The following is a 21960-nucleotide window of genomic DNA, read 5'->3' on the forward strand; positions in this document are numbered from 1 at the left end:
GGGTAACCTAGAGTGCAGTTGTTCAAGGACAGGTTGGACAGAGCCTTGGGTGACATGGTTTAGTGTGAGGTGTCCCTGACCATGGTTGGGGAGGGCTGGAAATTCCGACCCTAACAATTCTATGATTCTGTGTATTCACTCTGCCATGGCTGCATGCCAGTTCATAAGACAAGCTTGCTCCCAGAGTATATATAAAACATTAAAACCAAGAAATTAACAAATTAGTTTAAACCCCATAAAATGCTGCTTTAAAAACCACGAACAATCAAACAGAGCAATATATGGGACCAAACATAGGGTCCTCATGCCACTTTCCTACACCACTGTCTCACTAGACAGGTTTTCAAGCAGTTGTCTTAAATGGAGCAACTTTGAGCTGGATTATAGTGTGTGTAGATAGGTAAATGGGTAGGTGCATACAACAATCCCCCCTCACCCTTTCCTCCTGCTTCTCCTCCAAGGTGGCATTTCAGAGGCATGCCAAGAAAGGGCAGCCCCAGAGGGACTGTCAAAAAACAGCACAACCCAGAGCAGCCCTGAGGCTGTTCTGGATTGCACGAGGGGTTAAACCTGCCTCTAGCCAGCCTCAGGATTCGGGGTGTACATACAGGATGGCACAGCCCACTATCTCCCCACTCTGTGGTAAACTGACTGATACTCAAGGGCGTCTGAAAGCAAACTCAATAGAGCTAGTGTGGATTCAGAGTGCTATAGCAGGGAGCAAAGCCTGATCCTTTTCCCACTCCTTTGTCCAGAAGAAAAGATCATTCACGTTCTGTCTCTCAGCCACCAAAACCTATGCCAGAAGAGACTCCACAATTTTTCCCAGGTGTGGCCTGTACCCAAGTCTGCGATGTACAGAACTAACTCCCTGTCTGCAAATGCATTCACTATGTCAGCACATGCTAACATTCCCAGCATAAGTACAAGTAAGGAAAAACATTACATTCTTAAACAGGCATCTAGTGATGGAGAATATATCCTTTGCTGTCCAGGGCTGGAAAGCCTCTAACACTGGTTAATTATCTCCAAGATGAAGGGCTTAATTGGGAATGTCACAAGCTAAACTTTCTTCTCTTTGAAGAGCTGTCTACCTCACATGGTGCTCAGAGAAATTTTAGACAGCAGACTCAGTTCAGTTTTCATTATTTGCTTTCTGTTCCATAGAAATGAAAGCAGTCAGGGAAATGCTACCAAATGTGTCTCCTGTGCTTCCATCCACATACCCAGTAGCTCTGTGATGACACCCAGACTCAGGCAAAAGAATGATGGTGAAGGTCAAGTGCAGAGAAAGGAAACTCTAAACAATAATGGATGATTTATAGCATACAGTGAATCTTATCTGGGTCACACTTTTGAAGGGCCCCGTTTCTCAGCTCTTCTAATTCTTAAATTAATTAAGTTCTCATACCCATTACTTTGTTTCTCTTTTGCTATGCATCTTGACACACGGAGGTGACAGGCTGAGTGATGCACTTCAGAGCAGTGATTTTTCTTAGGCTCTGTGATTCTTCTTGAGCTTTCAACAGCCAGCCTTGTCTCTCTGCAGCAACAGGACTTAGAGACACTCCCCGCTAAGGCTTCTTCAGCCTTCCTCTGTTTATTCAGACCTCTTCCACATCTTCCTTAATAACCACTACCCAGATTTCACTTGTGTGGCCTGTTGAATTGGAAGTCCTTCCTCCAATCATGTTCATCCAAAGGGGATTAAGAGCCTTCCTACAACCCCCAGACATTTGTGATTACATGGGATGATGGACTCTTTCCAAAGAGGAAACTACTGCAGGGAGGAGGCACACTTATTATCTCTGACATTCTCATTGCTTGCATGGACCTCCTCCATCTTCCTTCATTGACACTCAGATTCTGCTGTTGCAAATGCAGTACAAACACAAAGCTCGACAGAGGAATGAGGCAGTTATCTCCCTACAGTATGATCTTCCACATTCTGTCCACAGAAGCCTTGTACTAACAAAGTTTCCCCTGAAGAGCATCCTCAGTGTGTCTTCTGCATGGGTAGCCATCTGAGCTCTTTGTAGGCTGCAGTATGAAAAGAATAAGCTCAAGTTCGGAAAATTGCCTAGCAGACTCCTGTGGCTCTGTGAGAAAAGAGAAAACAATAATAATAATAATAAAAATAAATCGTTAATGGCAATCAAAAATTAGCTCTGCAATACATCTATATGCAATCTGTCCCCTGTACTCCTGTGTGTTTACTTATATTTATAAGATTTGTTTTATGAATGATTTGCCATTAATGGAGAAAAGAGAGATTAAGAAACAAAAGCTGTAGCTTCAATCCATCATTAGGGAATTAATCAATTGGCAGCCTGTGCAGACAGCTATTTAGATCTGTGGCCTGAGCAGCTTAATTGGGGGAAACATTTTAAAAAGGCTAGAATGATGTTCAAAGTAACATAAATTAGCCCATTTTGGACCTATAACATGTCCTAATTTAACAACTTCTATACCTCAGAGTTTGGCAAGTGATCACATCTCTTGAGCTTCTTTGCAGCTTCCTGCGCTGATATGGCTGTAAAGTAGATCTCCATCTGAAAATGATTAACTATAAACACTCAGCTAGTCAATAAAATGAAAGGGGAAGAAGCCTTCTAGCCTGCACTGTAAAATATTTTCTCTCCCTACCAAGGTTTACCTTTCTCTGCTTAGGTGTTTGTAGCCGTTAATACGAGTGAGGATAGAAGCAGGTCAAGGCCTCCTTCACTGAGGCAATCATCTCCCCCATAGGGCTGATGGGGCTGGGATGCTTTTTTGTGCTCCTATGCTCACCAGTGATATGTGACTAGTTTCTATGTTCCTAAAAAAAATGGGATGCATTTCAGGGTTTCCTAGTTTCAGTGTCAGTTTATAAAGTGTTTTGGTTTCTGGGATACAGTAAATAAAGGTGTTTGAGTGCAATAAGGTCTGTGGGTTCAGACACATTCATTCTCTTTTACTAGGGACAAGTGAAAATTCTTAAATACAGGTTTTCCAGTCCAGGCTTTTTCTGGGATCTGGACCTCGAATGGGCTTTGAATTCAGCAGAAAGCCTATTTATGATGGGCCCAACCAAATCCCCATGAACTCCCTAACATGCTTGTGTACTTGAAACTTGGGAGTGATCTCAGTGCTGAATTTCTTAGTCTCAGCATGCTGCTGCCACCAGTGCAATCAATGCCTATGCTTCTGCTGTTCCTACAGTTGAGGTTATGTAGTTTTAGCTCATAGGGTTATTTCTGGTTACCATACATGGCATCAGAGAGATGCTGCCTGGGGACTTTCAAACACCACCATTTAGCTTTAGGGTACTAAATGTTTCAGTGTCTTTACCAGGCAGCACCCTGACAACCCAGCTAAACCAAACTAACCTTATACAATATATTGTACATGACGTTTGTTTTGGAGCAAACTTGTTGCCCTGCATTCCAGGCCTCTGGAGGCATCATGCCATCCTCTTTATTCATCAGGAGCATGCCCAAATCCCAGAGTTGGCTAATGTGCATGTATCCACATGCTTCCTGTCTCTGCAGGAAAATGCAGAATGTGGCATCGAGATGCAGTTCCAGGCACAGTTGTAGTCACGCAGGCAGGTTTCAAATATGCTTGCTGACAGCACCATTGATAACTGTATGCCCTTTCAAGCTCTGGTAGAGACAGAATAGTACTCATGCAATTCTTGGCCTGAATCTTTTCCTGATGGGTCAGAACAACTCAGTGTTTGGGCTTCAAGGAGTCAAAATGATTGTATATTCTACTTGAGCAGTGCTAAAATGTTCAGTCATTGAGCATCCAGCTCTCATTTCAGGCCCCCTGGAGTTAAACCTGACTTGTTTTGATTTATTCAGGGCTTTCAGTGGTATAAATGAGATCAGAATTTGGTTATCTTTTTCTACCAACTTTGCCTCTGTTAGATTGACAGACCTGGCATCTTGTAAGAATTTTTTTATCCATTTACTCACAACTAATTATTTACAAGTTTATATTTGTGACAGGATTTGGTTTAGGGGATCTCTTCCACAGAGCTCTGGGATACACAGATTGTATAGATTGTATATTTTGATAACCGAACCAACACCCAAAGCAGGCTTCAATTTGGGACGTATCACTCTTTATATCTCATTCTTTAAACCACTGGTATTACTTTTAAAAATAGATTGCAGAAAAACATTCTTTCTTAAAAACATGGTAACAGGTACAAAGCAAAAGTAACACCAAAGCTGCTACAAAGACTAAAGGTACAGGAGAAAGTGCTGATTTCAGAAGATACTACCACAAAAAGACAAAGACTCAGAAAAAGCATCCCTCTGTTTTGTCTCTCAAACCACCAGCATAACAGCAGCATGCAGCCCATATCTGACAGAGCTTAAAATGAAGACACATAACGTAAGATGAGGAATTTCCATGCATTACTTGAATATAATCCCATCCAGTTCCAAACTACTTAATAACTGAGGCAGGGAGGATCTCTGGAGCAGAAGTTTAGACCATGAGGTGTGTGACTACTAAGTATGTGCTTCAGTTCAATGGCAATTCAGAGAGCGGCTGTTGCTAAAAATCTTCAGTACAAGACAAAAGTGGAAGTCCAGGAGATGTTCCCCTTGCATCTGCAAAGGCAGAGGCAAAATACTTCTGATAGCCACAGCATCCATCAGTCTGGGAATACATATTGCTTTCATATATTTCTGCCTGCCACAACAGTATCAGCTGGCAAAGGAAGTCTAGTGTGGAAGCTCAGGCTCTGTGTGGGAACAAAGAAGTGGTGGTTTTGCTGTGCAGTGAATTATTTCAGGATAAATAAATAATACAGATGGGTCAAAACAGGGAGCAGAAAATTAATCTGTTTGTTCTTCCTTCAGCCCTGTATATAACACCGCATGTTTGGCAGGCTACAAGGATTTCTCTTCTTTCTGTGTTTTAAAATACAATGTTTGATATTCAAAAAGGTGGCCTTTTAAATTTTGCACATTGAACATATTCAGTTTTCAAAGGAAAGAAAAGGAGAAAAGAAATAATTAAAAGATAAAGGAAAAGAAAGAAGACATGATCTTACAACCTATGCAGTTTAAGCACATGCTCCTATACCTTGTAGAACTACACAGACCAATGTATATACTTCAAACCCCATTGGTTTTCAGAGCTTTTACCTTAGTATTTTAGTTACATAAATCTTCATCTCAGGAAATAGAAGCAAAATGGAGAACCAGGAACTGATGGAAAAAAAATCACTTGCATGGCATAGGAAATTTCTACCATTTTTAGCTAACCTGTTGCTTTCCCTTATTGCTGATGCTTCCACAAACATGAACATATGCAAGACTAATGGAGTGTCAGCAAAGACCAGCTATTGGCACTACCCAGGAGCTTACTGAACATGCTGGAGGAGAAGCAACGGCACATGAAAGAATACTGCTGCCATAATTCTTACCTGTAAGAAATCTATCACTAATCTCATCAGCCTACAGTGAGAATATTTCTATTTAGTTTTACCAATCACGGTGTGCAATGCATGTTCTGTGCATGTTTCTCCAACATACAGTTACTTTCACAGTAAGCTGTAAAGAGGAATGTGAACCTGCCATTGTTTGAAAGATGTCTGTTTACGTTTGCAAACTGCCTCACTAAAACTAAAGTTGGGATATTTCGCTTTCAAACTTTAAGTTGCTGAAGGAAAATCTGTCACAGTAATAGAGTTCATTGCTCAGTTTTGAATGGAGTGTATTTTTGCCACACTTCTTGATTCCTGTCTTCTTATTGCACTACTGCAAATATCTATTTCTTTGACTAACATTTTTGTTTCGTCTTAAAATGAGTTTCCACACTTACATAATTTTGTATGGCATGAGTAAGAAGTGTCTAAGGCTTGGAGCAGTATATCATTTATAATACTCCTGCTAATTGAAGAAATGTGGGCCAAATCTAAATAGTATGTCAACTTCAGCAGTTTTGGGAAAATTATATGTCAGATACCATTACACTCACAGGATATAGTAGAAGGAAATAGGCAGTAATCAACATGCTATATCACTGAGTTGGAATTGACTTCTACTTGGCAATGAACCGCCACTTTGTGTAAGCATACCAGCTCAGAAATGCTCTGAAAGCCATCTAGCTTTGCCTAGAAGCTTGGATAGTATTAATTACAAGAACATTAAGTTAGGTAGTATTCGAATTGTCTTTTTGTTATTTACTTACTTGTGAGTTGAGAGTTTTTTGTAACATTGTTTTCCAAACTGAAATGGGTAAGAATTCAGGTTGACACAGGTCAGCATGCAAGTCTATATCAAATAAATACAGGTTCATAACCTCTCTACCTCAAACTATGTTTCTATTCCACCACAACAACCACTAAATTATTCCCAGATAAACTCCCTTTCACCATGAATCATCTTACTAATGAGGCATGCCTTCTCACAAATCCAGAAACCAGGCCCCCCTGCTGTGGAGAGCTAACACCCCATCAGCTCTCATACCCCATGTCTAGCACTGTATAATCCGTGCTATGTGCCATGCATATTATGTGTATGCAGCCACTCTTCATCAGAGCTAATGCTACCAGGTTTGGTTTGATTGGCTCAGATGGATGAAGCAAAGCAGCAGCTGGGAGGAGCTATTTGATTAATAATAAATAGATACAAAGATTTATGATTAACATAGAACATCTTAATGATTTACCATGGCAATGAAACCAATAGGCTGATATTCCAATCCGATTTCTACAAATTTGTATAATCCTCAGGGTAAAACAATTTAATGTGCTGTCTCTTTTATAGTTACAAAAGGCCTTTCATATGATCAATTATACATAAGAGTATAATAAATGTAACTTTCTTCATACTAATCACATCTAACTTAAATTCTCTTGTCGGTCTTTGGAGTGTATGTAGCATTCCCCATAAAGTTTTTAGTCTCAGCTCTTAGCAAAAGTTAATATACCCAGAACTTCCAAATAAATCATCAGTACAAGGGTCTTCACACTAGTAAAACTGTTCAGACAATGCAGTTTATTAACAAAGCACTCCCTCCTTCCAGTCAAGCCCTTTGCTTAACACAGTAAAATTGCTGCTTCCTGTCAGGGGGTTGTATGGATGTTATGATGCTGGATCTTTGAAGTTTTGGCAAGTAGTATTGTAGCAGTGTCCTGACACAGGGCAATGCAAGACTTTGCCCAGTGTCAAATAAAGATAACATAATAGGTATATTTTGCCCAGTAGGTAGTTCATGACTAGGAAACAGAACTGCATGAACATATGCAGACAAGGAGTCTCAAAAGCCATGTGGCTTATTAGAAGTTTCAAGTCAGTAGTACCTTGTAATGTCATCCTGGTTTCTAATTTCTATAGAACTGCATTTCACTGAAAGAAAACTGCATGAAGTCCTTCCATCTAAAAGTGAAAGAGAGAGACAGAGATACAGGATGTATACCTTGCATGCACACTGAAAACTAATCTTGAAGTTACATACAGGGGACCATGGTAAAGATGACAGCAGACACCAAGAGCAATAGAAAGAGACTGTGGAAAAAATCTTCCTACTGCATTATAGCTACTTGTGGTATGCTATGTGGTATGTTCTTCAGGATGCATAGCCACAGTATGAAATGTGTGTTCATTCATGATCACACTTCCACAGGATACTCAAAGGTTGAGGAGTTGGAAAGTAGTTGAGACTACCTGAGCAGGCTGGAAAGAAAAGACATGGCACATGGCTGTAGGTTCCTATAGTGAGATAAAGAATTCTATCAGAAAAGTTTCTTTCAGGGCATTAGAGGTCTTCAAAATTTTGGCTAAGTAGTAAGACTTTGAGACCTCCCTTGAAACCAGTTACTGCAAATTCATTGAAGACTTTTGATCTGATAGAGAATAACCTGTATTTTGTGAAACTCTTTTCATTTCAGAGGTGGGGAAGATGAGAGAGAGACAATAGATACAATAGGCAAAGACCCTTCGATAACAGGGCTTTGGGATCCGTGTGTACAAATACATACACAAGAAATGCATCCATGCTTGTAATGCAATTAATAGTTTTGAAAAACAGTGCAACTTAAATCCATTTGTAGTTATTTTTATATAGCTATCTTCATATATATATGTATAGATGTATTTTTTGTGAGCTGCTAGGTTCAGGTTCTCCCTTTTAACTGCATATGCCAAAACCTTTTATTTTCCAAGTGGGAGTTCCAATTCAGCCCTCTTCACCAGACTCCAGGAATGGCACTTTAGCAGCCCTCTTCCTCAGTGTTAAAGACCTAACAAAATCAAAGTTACTTGACTAGCATAAATAACATTGAGATAATTGCCTATCATACGGTTTTGTAGTATCTGTATGCACTGTCATTGGTGTACTGTTGTGAGTTGACCTGGCTTTTGAAAATATTGCCCTTAAAGTCTGGCACATTTTTGGAACCAGGCTGTCAGTGAAGGAAAAATGAGCTGGAACATCATAATCTGCTTCAACCATAGTAAAGAGAGAGACATCTGGTAGGCCACTTGGCAGTCAGCCAGCAATGAAGACTTGAATTAAAATAATGAACATGTTCTCAGGAGTATGCCTCTGAGCTGAAGAAGTTATAAGTCTCAGCTGCTTCTTGAAAGTTGGCTGCAAGTGGTGGCAATGGGCCTTTGTCCTCAATGTGTACCACGTATGTTCTAGTGTTCCACAGGCCGTAAAATCATCATCTTAAATACACCTGTAGAGGGTCAGAAATGAAATAAAAAGTGAGTTAGGGGAGTAAGAATTTAACAATTTCACACTTCCTAGAGCCATGTAGAGCCCGACCAACCTCCCTTGTCTAATGGAGCTGATCTAACTTCCCCAGTCAAGCTAGAAAAGCACCCTGAGGTCCTCAAGAGCTGGCCTTGCAGATGTCCTAGATAAGCCTAAGCCTTTCCTGGAAAATAGCTGCAAGTGTTCTGAGATTTCTGACTATAAAAGCCAGAGCAGCCTATTTTACCTCCCAGCACAAATCACCAGCTCCTACTGTCTTGGGTGTCTAACAAAGGGACAGGAATTGTGCTGGCCATCACTTCCCCGAAGAATTGCTAAAATAGAAATCAATGTCCCAGCTGCAAGCCCTTTCAGGAACAAAGCAGTGAGGAAGTAGAGCTGTGTCAGGTGACAATAGAGCCTAGCAGATTTCTGTTATTTTGGTTTCAAAGCAAATTCCTAGCTGTGATTTGGCTTATGGTCAGCGAGTGAATAAAATTCCAACAGTGGTGGCATCCATATCTGGATGCCGCTAACCCAGCCCAGCTCTGACAAAATGTGCAGCTAGAGAAGGTTCTCATCGGCCCATTCAAAAAAACTGAACTGTAATAAAATGCATGCTCTAGCCCAATTTTGAAATTGAAAGAGCAATGGATATCCAGTAGGTGTCCTGTGTTTAAATAAGAGGTTGGACCCAGCAAAATGTGTCACCTAATGAGGCAGCACAGAAGTTCCTATATGAGAACATTTGAATTTGTAATGGTAATTACTTTATGGCATTGTGAGGTCATTGCAATTTGAGATTAAGACGATCAAATTGTTGCAGGGAGGATCTTTGGAGACCATCTTACAAAACCATTACGAGGCAATACTGAACACACGGTGTGATTTCAAAGCATGACTTGGAGAAGACCTCACTACAGTGCTCTTAGGGTAAAATTACATTGTGAAACTACAATAGGAAATAAGACTGCAGTGCAAGTCTGTGGAGATTAGACTCAATTATGATGTCAAAACAAACTGAAACAATGTCAATGCAAGTTATACCATTAAGGTTGAGACTTAAACCTAGGAAAGCAGGGAAATTCTGCATTAAACCTGCCACATTACCTTTAAATACACACCCTTGTGCTAAGGTGTTGCAGCAGGTAGAGACCTCTGTTAAATTGTCTCACAGCTCTGGGTACTGTTACATACTTCAGATTATCTCTGTACAAAATCATTGTAGTTTCATTGCACAAACGTTTCAGTGATTAACCTGAAGTGTTTAACCTATATCTGAAGATTCAATGAAAATTCAGGGTTGTAGGGAGAACTCCAGGTTAACAATTTATATCTCACTAGGTGCATTGTGCCCAGATTTTATAGACATGAAGGGCTTGATCCCTTGTAAAAATAAATTGAACAATTTAGGCACTCTGAGATGAGATAGAAGCTTCCAATGTCCTTGGATTTTTTTTAATAAGAATACCCAGAGCATCAATGGGAATTATGTACCACTCTGCCCAGGCTGTGTACAAACATACTAGGTGATGCTCCTTCTCCTGACAGCTTAGAGCTTGGCTTGAACTGGGAGGCAAAGTGTATGACAGACCACTGATTTTTGAAGTGTTTTGCAAGAAAGAACCCCTGCTGAGTGAAATGTAAGCACATATCAGGCCTGCCCATGTGCATGTGCAGAAAAACAGAAGTTTGTGGCCAAAATGGAGAGTGGGAGGTTGGACCAAAGAAAAGATCTTGAAATCCTCCACATTGATACACTCAAGGAAGATACCAAATGACCACACAAACTCTTCATTTCAGCTTTGTTCCTTTTGGGCATTGGAACGATGAAAGTGTAAATGGCTTTGGGCTGGAGATGTAGCTTATGTGAGCTGTCTCCCTAGGTGACTTCAGTGGGGTTGCATCAATTTTTGTCAGCTGTGGAACTGGCCCCTAAAACCTGTATATTATTTCTTGGAGAGCATAATAACTGACAGAGAGCTGATAGCCTGTGTGTTGACTTTTCTTTCCATACTTAGCAGAGCTGTGTGAAACACCTCGGACTGACTTTGCAGTGTTTCCACAGACAGTTTATTTCTTCAGTTTTGTTTGGTTTTGTTTAGCAATTTCTGAGACCTGTCCTGAGATACAGCCTCAAACCAATACAAACCCCAACCCAGCTCCCTCTGTATCAGCTAATTTGTAATCCCAGATTTCATTCAGTGTTCATACATCTGTTCAAACCATAGCAAACAAATGGTTCACCAAATTCACCTGGTTCAGCAAAGCATCTATAAGCTTTGGGTGAGCTTGCCTCAGGTTGAGGGGATTATAACTGAACCTCCTTGGCTTTTGCTACAGGATTTGCAGGCAGCTTTAAGCATGTATCCACTGTGTTGGTTTCTCTACCACAGGTTCTTTCTGTTGTTTTATATTTGTGCTATCCACTGTACTAATTATACCAGTATCACCATGTGCATATTGATATCATTAATTAGCATAAAGAGTCACTCCTCAAAAATACATGGCAGTGTCTCTCTGACTCATTTGCCATGAGGGTAATATAAGTGAAGTACAACACCGTAATATACCATATTTAGCTCTGAGCTATAATAATTTTTATTAATTGCTTAATGTAGCAATGCCTACTGCAGGAAATGCCATACTGCATGGTCCTCATTAGCTCCTCAGAGGTGCAAAGGGTCCGCATCTCTCCTGGAAATCATGTGAGGAGACAGGCACTCAGGATCTTTGAGGGTGAACTCTGAATTTCACTAGTTCATGCTGTTAGTACAGTCTATGGCTCTAAATAAATACAGCCTACAACAAATGTGGATGCGTGTGCTGGGAGGAAGGTCTGCAGGTGGCTGCTAGCAGCTATGGAGCAAAAGGAGGAGCTGCTCATGCCAGATAATCCTCAAGGTCCCAACAAAGAAAATGAGCCCTGGAACAAATAAACACCCACTCAGCACCTCAAAATACTTCTGGAAAGTGTTTGGGCCTTGTTTGTACTCTCAGTGAAAACCCACGTTATTCTCAAGAGCAAAGTAAAGAGGCAATGAAAGAGAAAGAGAGGGATACAGCTTGGAGTGAAAAATGAAGGATGTAAAAAAAGGTTGAAGAAGGCAAAAGTAACTAAATGGGAGAGGAGGAGAATCCCCAGATACAACAGTGAAGGCCCAAGAAAGACTCAGCATTTCTGTGAGTTGTCAGAGAAACTACAGGAATGGAAAGAAGAAGAGTAAGAAAATGAGACTGGGAAGCAACAGAGCAAGTGGGGGAGGAAAAAAAGGAATGACATGGTGAAAATGTTCTGTCTTTGAAAGCTAACTCAAAGATATGACTGAAATTCTTTCCCAACCTAATATATGGGGCATCAGTGCTGGTTTTCAGTAGACTCTTTCTAAAGCAGCATTGCTGGGAAGTACTAAGCACTTACAAAGACAATCCATTTGCTTGTTACTGATGAATTACTGCTTTGAAGGGATAGCTATACCTTTCAGTTTTCTCATGGCTGTGTCAGTCATTGGTCAGATTGAAGGAGCTTATGCTGCTGAACACATGTCTGGCTGTGCAAAGGCAGCCTGACTATAACAAAAATTAGCAGTATGTTACTAAATATAACTATTTCCGCTTGATTAACTTGCTGTGACTGGAAAGATACTCCTTAAGCAGATGCTGGAAACAGTGCAGATCTTCCAGTATCATGGGCCCCAGTGCCAAGGCCCATCTGACATGCTCAATAGAAAACTAAGTTTAAATTTGAACCCCAAAATTAGTGATCTGTCTGAGCAAGAAGAAAGTTTAAGTCTGGTTTTGGGCTGCACAGGGGATATGCGAAAGAGCCATAGTGTGGAAACCAGCATAGTTCTCCCATCTTGGTCTTGGATACATTCCCCAGACTCATGGGAAAAACAGTCCAAAACTCAAATTGACTTAAGTTGATGGCCTGACCAAACAAGACTCAGATCAAACCTGAGAAAGTTAGATGAATACTTAGGCTTGCATATATTTTATATATATTCCCAATGTTTGTGTGTTTGTACCCTTGGCAGCATTTAGTCTACCCAGTACAAGAGATGTGGAGCTCCTGGAGCAAGTCCAGCAAAGAGCTAGTAGAATGATTAAGGGTCTGGAGCATCTCATATATGAGGAAAGGTTGAGGGAGCTGGGTCTGTTCAGCCTGGAAAAGAGAGGGTTCAGGGGAGTATTTGATCAATATATATAAGTACCTGAAGGGAAGGTGTCAGAAGGATGGGGGAAGACTCTTAGTGGTGCCAGGTGATAGGACAAAAGGCAACAAATATCAACGAAAACACAGCAAGTTCCAAATGAACATGAGGAAGAACTTCTTTAATGTGAGGGTGATGAATCTTGGAATAGGCTGCCTAGAGAAGTTGTGGAATCTCTTTCCCTGGAGATATTGAAGAGCCATCTGGACACAACCCTGAGTAATGTGCTCTAGGTGACCCTGCTTGAGCAGGGAGGTTGGACTAGAAGACTTCCAGTGGTCCCATCTGACCTCAATCACTCTGTGACTCTGGGATTCCATGAAGTCATAGTTAATGTATATTGGAAAACTTGAACTATGACCTTTAGTGTCTGTAAGCACTTCTCTAGGTAAGTGACTTTTACTTCATTAACTTATAGGTAGTCAAATGGATACCTTTCTGGCCCATTTGAGAAGATGGTCAAGTGAGGTAAAGGTGACTGAAAATTCACTTTTTCATACACTCAGACAAAGAGCTTGATGTCTACTATGTCATTAGTGAGAGTCACATCAGGGCTCTTTTCTTCACATGGTTGCTGTTGTGAGACAACATTACTCCCACTGACAGGCAGTGTTAAGCTCACTTCTTTCTTCTGATACAGAAATGTCCTGGTTTCTTTGCATGTAGGATAAACTGCCGTGGACCCTGTACTAAAACATACAGATGCCAGATGGCAAGCTGGCTAGTTTGTACTACAGGAAGTGGCCTGACAGCCCACACACTCATAGCAAAGTCCAGTCATCCCTGCAATGGAGCAGGTGATGAAAGGGAGATGTGCAGAATTACAGCACAAGGAGAAGCTATGTTAGTAACAGGCAGGTGAGAGCATGCAAGTCCCAGTGCACCACTTCGAAATGCATCCTTACATGTCTTCTATCATTTTACTTAAGGTACCATTAATGTGGAATAAAATATATCTCCAAAGTAAAGAATTGCTTCTAAAACAATATCACGGTTAATGTTTCTATTATTGATCTGCATCCAGCTGTTCTATATACATCTATGGAGCCTCTTGCTGTTTCAGTTGCTGCAGACTGCATCTGCTGTTGGCAAGTTATGAATTCACACACTTTAAGCAGCACTAATTTGAAGTGAATGCCTTATAAATAATCCACACAAACAATCTTTGACATTAATACACATTTAGTGATACTAAACCCAAGCAGATAAAGTTCAAGAAGAAGACCTACATCATTTGTGGCCTTTAAATCCCCTGAGGTCTTTAACAGTAGAGAGAAGCAGAGAGGCCATGTTCTTCATGCCACCTCAAATTACATTTCCTCCCCTGTTTATTTTTCTTCTCCTCCCTCCCCCAGTAAAAATATTCACTCTGATTTTAAATGGGGGGAGTGGAAAATGAAGGAACTCTTTAGAAAAAGTCTTTTCATGTGTTCTGGAGGCTGGATTGGGCTGGATAACTAGAGGCAGTTAAAATAAACATGAATTTTGGTTGATGTATTTAATCAAAGAGTATGGCTTACATTATAATTACGTTGCTCAGGCACATAATTGATGGGTCTAAAAAATACAGGTGTACGGTACTGACTGAAAGACCTCTGTGGAGTACAAAGAGCTTGGTGATTCTTGAGATGGAGGCCTCAAGTGTTCTGTTTTCATTTGAACAGCTGTGTAAAGTGTTTGCAATGCAACCAGTCTTCCTGCCCTTCCAAATTGACTTTCAAGTTTCACTATAAACCCAAGAAGTTCAGACTTTGCTTAACAAATAGGTCATAAGCTTTGAGAGGGTGTCAGGCTATGGTTTTGCATCAAAATAATGATTTTAGAAAGTCCTGATGCAAAACCACATGATAAATGTGTGTAAATATATACAAATAAATGCATGTTTGTGTGTATGTATATGCATATATACATGTCAATATCTGTATGCATATATATGTATATATTTTAACACAGCTGACAGCTGAGGATTTGGGTTCATTTGAACATAAAGCTCAGAGCAGAATATGGGACATAGAGTCCCACATGGATTGAAACAGAAGTCAACGCTTGTGAAATGAAACTGCTTATTTGCACACACCTCTGCTTGTTCGGTTGTTTCTGCCAGTCCCAGGAAAACTAGCAAAGCTGCTCATATTTGTGGAGTAAAGGAGTGTTAACCACTTTTGGAGACCTCATCCCATTGTACTCAGTGGCACTTTAGCTGTTGACCTCAATGATAGAGCTGAGAGAATTTGCAATGAATAATTAATCTGATGAATTTAGCCTACTTTTCTGCCTGCGGAATATCTGAGGGCAGATTGCACTGTCTTCAAACATATTTATTCGAAATTACTTAACACACTTCTTCAGACTATGAATTTGTCAGGACCAATTCTCTGGGAGTATCGGCACTGAGCAGCATTCTTGGCAGTCTTTGTTCCCCACACAAGCTCTCCAAAAGTAGCCCACCACGGAGGGAGGTGTTAGTGATGTGAGGTACTATTTTGGTAGGTCCTGTGCAAACTGTGCTAATTCAGGCAACGTGCTCCTTGTTGTTTTTTTCGGTTGGCTGCATTTTCAGGAATTCCACACAAAATTAAGTTATGTTTGTGTTTCTGAACTTCAAAGTGCAGACAAGTCAGACTTTCCAGTCAGATGTTTAGAGACTGCAGTTAGGCTTCAGTCTCATCTGGAGGGCCACTACTTCTTTCTCTTTACTTTTCTCTCTCTCTTTCTCTGTTTTCTTTCTCTGTTTTTCTTTACTTTATAGACACTGAAAGTCATTTCTGCTCAATGTGCCGCTATTTCATCACTGGTTGGTTACTCCTTGTCACAGCTCTATTATATTGTCCAACTTGGGTTCTTTGCGTCATCCAAGAAAATGCATAGTAGGGTTGGCCACTTCCCCCTCACTGGCCACACTCAGATTTTCTCAGCCATCAGTGCTGTGGAAGGATGTGGAAAATCTTTATTTGCATGGTTTGGTTTGTAAACATATTCCTCAAGCTGGTTTATTTACCCAGCTATTTCCATTTTCAACCATTGCCATGCTTTTGCTTTCTCTTTCTATCATGTCTAAAACTTCCTATAACCTGGTGCTTCTGGCTATAACCACTCCTTAGCAAGGGTCATAGTGACTGGAAGCAAAGCAGTAGGGGGATCTTTTGTTGCCCAACCAGCTTGATATGTCCTCTGCACCCTGGAGTGTGTTTGAAAATGTTGCTGCACCATCTCCTTTATGAATGCTACAAGTAAAATGAAGCCTCCCTCCTCACCCCATTTCTTTCTCTAAAAATTCTCCACTTTCTATTTCCCTCTGCCAACAAACAGAAGAGACATCACTGCTCACTCTTTGGTTTTCAACCACAGCCCGGTCCACTTCTTTTTCCTGTACTCTTGCCTGTTTGCTCCCTTCTCCAGGAGTCTGTTCCCTGCATTCGCTGCATACACATAACTTTTTTACTTTCTCTGGGTTTGGGTTTAGGGGATTTTGTTTTTCATTAATGGGGTTTAGTAGCTATCAGACCAGGCAACCAGTGTCTAAGTGGAACTCTTCTGAATACAAACTTACAGAATAGATGCATAACTCCTTATGCCATCCTCAGCACAGGTTTGGTTGGATTCCTACCTGGACTGTACCCTTACTATCCCTGTAGATCAACACCCCCTTGCTTGCTCTTCTCCAACTTGTGATGCACAGGTGCACACACACACTCACATCAAAAAGGTGTTAATTAGGGGATAAAAATGCCTGAGAAAGGTTCCACTTGTAGAGCTGATCAGCTTTGGGCCGATACTTGACAGCAGCAGGGAAGCTGTGTTTGCCCTGGTTCTAGGAGGGGTTTCTAGTAAAGAGATGGTTCTCATTTACAAGGTAGTGTCTCAGTAGCTCCTGTTGCCTAAGCCTTTTAAATGGCAGCTGGCACTTAAATGGCCCTGAAAGCAGGTTTAGCGGAAGCAGGATCATATCCCTGATTCTTCTCCATTTTCATGCCTTGATAATGTTCATTCCATCTCTCCATGATGAAAATGGGAAACTATGAGATTCTACATTTATGATCCTAATCTGTCATAACACTTGAAGGAGAATGGAAACATCAGGTTTTTGTGGGCTCTGACAGTAAATACAGACTTGAACATGTTTTGTGTATGGATAGAGGTGAGGATCAGAGGCAGACACTTAGCTCTCATGGCAAATGTGTCTGATTCCCTGCCATGTTTGTCCTCTTGCAGGCAGAACTGGGCATTTCCTAGCTCTACAGATACTCACCTTTCTAAATATCAAGTGCATTTCCACGGAGCTAGAGGTTCTTGCACACAACTCTTCAAATCTCATTCTCAAAGCATGTATATGCGATGGAGACGTTGGGAACTGCAAGCTGGTTGTGCTGCTTTGCCTCTCCAACCCTGATGAATTAAGAAAATGAAACTTTACCCAGGGCAATTTCATCAGCACCATTCCTCCCCTAGCATTTGCAATATCAGTTAAATAAACACGCTGCAAACTCACCTGCTTGTGACTGCCCTTGGAGAGAATCTCTGATGATCAAACTGATACAACATGAGATCACAATCCCTTTTTGCCTAAGATTCATTGCAAATGGGGAAAATGTGTGATATAGGACTTTAAGATGATAATATGACTTTAAGATGTACAAATACGTAAGATTGCTTGGAATTATACACTTTACATATTTGAATGAGAGAGTTCTGAGAGAATCAAGGAACATTTCAGGGAGATTACAGGGAACACAAGGGAAATTTTTACTTAAAAAATGTATATACAGAGCTGACTTTAGACACCTGCAGAATAACTATTAAAAATTAAATTACTAAGCCTAAACTAACTAAAATGTCCTAATTCCCTTACCTGCTCCAAACCTTGATCAGCCAGTCAAGGTCCCATGTGTACTCAGCCTTCTGGAAGGTGACGGTGTATTTAAAGCACAGTAGTAATTATTCAGGACTCTACATTTAATGATATCCATGGCTGGCCCAGCACTTTGGCAGTGCAGTGCTATGCCAGAGAGTGTATTTCAGTCTCCAGACCCAGCCTCTCATTCCCCAAGCTTGCAGATTCAGGCATGTTGCAATGAAGAGTATCTTTGAATGTGGGACAAACTGTTGGAGGAAGTGTCTTCCTTATACATTCAATCCCTGCCACATTTCCTTGGGCCTCTGTCCTCTCCAAACCCCACTCGGAATTTGGATTTGAGCCCCTGCTCATCTTGCAGAGACACATTACTAGGCCATAAGGAAACACTTTCTTATTCTCCCCTGTCTAGAGCGAACCATTGTCATTTTCAGTTGCTATTTGCTCAGAAAACAGTGGCTTCTGGATAACAAGGGCTGACGTGACCCAGTCTGCAAATACTGTATTGTGGCAGCCTGGAAGATAATGTGTGTTGCCGCTGAATTCACAAAGGGGAAAAACTTTGAAACATTTTAAAAATGCAGGTGCACAAATTACTCATGCCAGGAGCAGCAGTGGCATTTTGTAATAAAATCTTGTGTTTATTCTCCACTGCTGAATACACATACCTTACAGCTCCCGAGAGAGCATCGTCCTGTGGTGTCCAATGAACAATTTACAGATGGATTAAATACATGTGCAAAATGAAATAAAACTTGCAGATTTATAACAGGCATAGGTTATCCTTTCAGTTAGCACAAAATTCCCATTTAAACGAATGGGCACTTGGTTCGTTTTAGAATGTCAGGTTTTTCATTATTTTTCCTTTGTGTCAAATTTTAGGCTATTCTTTGAAGGTATTTGAATATTAAGAATACTACTGGGTTCCCAGTACAAAACTACATCCAAATTACCAGCAAGCACTAGCCATAGTATAGAGCTCTTAAGCATTTTCCACTTTGATTGCCTGGTCTCACAGAAATTTGCTTTGCTTGATAGCAATAGTATATCTAGAGTAGAGAAGAAGTGGGCCAAGAGCCTGATAATGATTTGAAGGTCTTTACTGAATGAGTGCTGAGTCTGTGGACTCCAGCAGTTATTAATATAAATAAGAAGGGTTGCTGCAAACTCATTTATTGATCTGAAAATTTCAGTGTCTCTCATGTGACAGTTATTGTCTAGACTCTACAAATTATTTTGAAAAATATATTTTCAATACAAATCATTTGCTCAAAACTCCTCTTGGAAAGCAGGCAGGTCAGGCTGCCTCATCCTTTTGCAGCAGCTCCTCTATGTCAACATTTTGCTGTCCCTCCTTTTCGCTTGAAGCAACTCTTGATCATAGCAGCCAGGATCTGCACCAGTTCTCAGTATGCCTTTTCTTCCTTGCTCATTTCCCCAGCCTCTCACTGAGAAACGTAGCATTTACCAGAGTGGACACAAATGTCCCAGGTTTTAAGTCCATGAGAATTTTACTTAAGTAAAAGATGTGGTCCCTGGAGCCAGTGGAGCTATATTTGCATTGCTATAAACCATAGGGCTTTTCTGCAAGGGGAGAAAGAGGGGGAAGGGAAACATAAAAAGGAAACAAAAACACCCTCCAGTATATTATGAATATTTCTTTGCTCTAGTATCTGCTGCTGCTAACATCAAGCAATGGCAAGTGTAGATTGATCAGTCATTGTGAGCAGCATGCTGGGCTGATGGATCAGCAGTGGCATATGTGCAGCTGTGCAAGTCTGGTATCAAGGTGTGTCAGCCTGTCTCTGCTACTTCGCTGCCCATCCAAGCCATCTTTTGTTTCTATTGTTGTAGCTCCATCAATCAGGCATGCGAAAAAGAAGAATTACAATATTCTTCCTTGCAGGTCTGTCTCACTCACCTCCAGCCCTTGGGAGCCACCAGCTCCCTCCAGCTAGAATGGGCTTTGGTTTTGTCTTCATGAGACCATTTGTATTTTGCTCTCAACCAGGTTTTCTTTTACCCAGTTCATTTTGGGGATCTTAATAATCAATTAATAATTGTGGGAGCTTAATAATCAAACTTACTGATTATATGTTGAGGCCTTGATTCTCTTCTCTCACCTGCTTTACAAATGCATAGCATCATTTGCATTATTCCTAATGATACTTAACCTCTGGAGAGATCCAGGACTTTAATGCACCAGAGGAGCATCAGCTGTGTCTTTTTCTGGTGTTTTTTTTTCCTAGTGATGTCAGGAATCACAAGCTGGCATGCCTGGGAACAGAGAAATTCAGGTGACTGACAACACTGAGCAGAAATCCATCCATGCCCCTGGAGATCTGGTATCCCCTGCAGACTGGCACATGGATAAGCACTGCTGCTCTGTGAAGAATCTGCCGACACAAGGTGAAACATAAGCACACAGAGACTGCAACACAGTTAAATCTGAGACAAGCTCTTTACAGGATTTTTTCTTTCCTGTGTGTTTTGATTGCAGTGACATTTAATTTGTAGCATGAATTAATGTTTTTGTCTATTGGCTTCTTTCACAAGTGTGCTTTTACACTACGAGGATAGCTGGCACAAACTTCCATCTTTGTTACTACTGAAGAATGTGTAGTAAATTGGTACTATTAGGTGTATCACTTTATGAAGCTTCTCACAAACTTTCCATGTTAGAAATCAGAAAATGCTTATTTAAGAAAAAAAAAAAAGGGCAAACAATTCAACTACTATAAAATATTCCAAATTTATTTCATCTGAAATCAAACCCACCAATACATTGTCTCTGTCCCAGGGAAGCAGAAGAGAAAACCTAAAATTTTCTAATACCTGAACCAAAGCCCCTGTATTTTCCCAGTTCCAGTGTGTGAGGCAATGGGCGGACAAAATGAAATATCACCAAGACAAAAAGATAATACAAGGTCTGCAGGAGTGAGCAAACAGTGATTACCACTTGGAGCTGCTGGGCACATGCCCCACTGTAATTTAAATTTTCACTTTGCTCTGTAAGTTAATTTTTATCATTTAGTTTTGAATTTTCATAGGGAATAGTCCCAGAACAACCAAAGAATTCACTGCATTGTGGTTTGATGGATGCTGTGCACATCTAGCTCCCACTGACAACAGTACTGAGCTGGGACAGCAGGCTGTAGCAACACTTCCAAGATGGTCCTTTAGGAATAGGTTGTTCATCTGTAACCCAAGAGTTTAGCCAGTGTAGAGCTGCTGGCTACTCTGCTCTACACAGAATATACAGGTTCTTGGTTTTCTTGGCATTCTCCCTTACATAGCCTTACAGACATTTACTGAGCTACTTTGTGGAAGAAAAACTTGGCCTTTAAACTTCCCTTGGGATTTAACTTGGTAGAGTGTATTTTTTGTCATGAGTTTTAGACAACACTACTGTAAGTCCTCATTGTGAATATTTGTTTTGGTCAGATCTGTATTTATACACTTCAGAGTGATTGGTTTAATGATGTAGTGGGTGGAAATGTGTGCAGTATTTGCAATACGTGTCGCAATTTTAATGACAGGTTTTATAGAGCTGATATAACTGTGATGTTCAAAAATACTTGTGAATAGAGAGGGGGGAAAGCAGTCTTTCATCATTTCTCCTTTTCTTTAGATCACATTATACATAAGAATGCTGAATGTCTGAGGAGGAGAGACATGAAGGGTCAGAATGGCAACAGTTGGTTGACTTGAAGCACAATTACGGTGAGACAGCTTTTTCCTCTCCTTCAGGAAAGGTCATAGAAATTGCTACTGGTTGGTGCCTCTGATATGCTGTGAGATGTAGTGCATGTTGCTATCTACAGATGAGCACATTGTGCAACATAAATGCACTCTGGAGTCCAGCCTCATCGAATATGTGCCCTTTTCCCCACAAACACCCTTGTTTCTTCCAGTGCCATTGCTATTTACTTACACTGCAGTATTCAGCCCTGCAAACTTGTTTTATGTGAGTAGTTCAAACTGTCTGAAGTTAGGGAGCAGGTCTGGCCATATCATGCCTTACATTAGATTATTCAGACAATACAGTCAGAAGCACAAGGAAATTCCACCTGTGGTTACTTCACAAAGTCAAATGCTTTGTATGACCCAGTGATTAAAGTACTGAATCAGAGCTAGTTATTATACACAGTAGTTATGCCATAAAATAAGAGACTCCACTCAATTAGAAAA

The sequence above is a fragment of the Melopsittacus undulatus genome, chromosome 1, assembly GCF_012275295.1.
Source record: "Melopsittacus undulatus isolate bMelUnd1 chromosome 1, bMelUnd1.mat.Z, whole genome shotgun sequence".
NCBI lineage: Eukaryota > Metazoa > Chordata > Aves > Psittaciformes > Psittaculidae > Melopsittacus > Melopsittacus undulatus.